This window comes from Tupaia chinensis, unplaced genomic scaffold (assembly GCF_000334495.1).
Source record: "Tupaia chinensis unplaced genomic scaffold, TupChi_1.0 Scaffold146404_1, whole genome shotgun sequence".
NCBI classification, from domain to species: Eukaryota; Metazoa; Chordata; class Mammalia; order Scandentia; family Tupaiidae; genus Tupaia; species Tupaia belangeri.
The window spans coordinates 2,466-3,622 of NW_006206259.1; the positions used below are offsets into that span (position 1 = coordinate 2,466).

Here is a 1,157-nt window from a genome sequence, read left to right on the forward strand (position 1 = left end):
CCATGCCTAGCCAGTTGCAGGGGATCCAGCAGTTGCTGCAGGCCGAGAAGAGGGCCGCAGAGAAGGTGTCCAAAGAAGCAGCTCAGGCTGAAATTGAACAGTACCGCCTGCAGAGGCAGAAAGAATTTAAGGCCAAGGAAGCCGCAGTTCTGGGATCCCATGGTAGATGCAGCACTGAAGTGGAGGAGACCCAGGAGAAGATGACCATCCTCCAGAACTACTTCCTACAGAACAGGGATGAAGTCTTGGATAATCTGTTGACCTCTGTCTGTGACATCCAGCCAGAAATCCATGAAAGCTACCACATAAATAGATAGGAGAAGAACGACGTGCCTGTCCCATGGATTGGCATCTTAGATGCCCTCATGGAATATGAAGCATTATGGAGCTTCAGTTATATTCTTGGGAAAGGCATTAAATTATTTCTGTATATTATATAGCAGGACCTTTCACTTTTTGCAGAGTAGCAAATCTAGTTTCTTTGTACAGACTTAGAACTTATCCAAAGAATTCATCTTTTTACCTCATATTTCTTAGAAATTTAATGGGTGTATGTTGTTTTCCTATGCCTTTAGCTCAAGCAACATGTATCTCAATGTTAACTTTTTTCTGTTTTAGACCTAGTAAAAAAGGAGATTTGGAGGAGTCCAACCCAGTGGGGCTCCAGGACCCGTTTGAGCCCCTTGACCTTTGAGCATCGCTTCTGATCGGTTCAGTGAGTTGACAAGGCTGCGACTGTACACCCTCCGACCTTGAAACAAGCTTGGGTCACTTAGCATGTTGGCAAGGCTGCTTGCTATTTGCTCCAGGACTGTGATAGCCTTGCTGGGTAGTGACCCCCCTCTGACTCCCCGATATACTACTATAAAAGAATTACATAGCTCCCTCATACATCTTGAGTGTGTGTTAAGATTTCCTGAAAAGTCCCCCGACTGCTCCCCTTTACCCTGACCACTTACTGTTAATTACAACGCTTCATTGGGCACAGTAAAGGGTGTGCTAAAGTTCTTCTTGATCTTTGGAAGGCCCTTCAAGACACATTTAATATAAATAATCTTTTCACTTACAATAGAACTAGGCCGAAACTGGCCCAGGACACTCTCATCCCATGGTAACTAATGTTCTAACAAAATACATAACAGTGGTGCCATAGGCTA

At 44.4% G+C, this 1,157-nt stretch overlaps 1 pseudogene; it reads left to right on the forward strand.

The window, feature by feature from the left end:
• Positions 1-2: 2 nt before the first annotated feature.
• LOC102470601 (V-type proton ATPase subunit G 1 pseudogene) lies at positions 3-317 on the forward strand (annotated as a pseudogene).
• Positions 318-1,157: the final 840 nt, after the last annotated feature.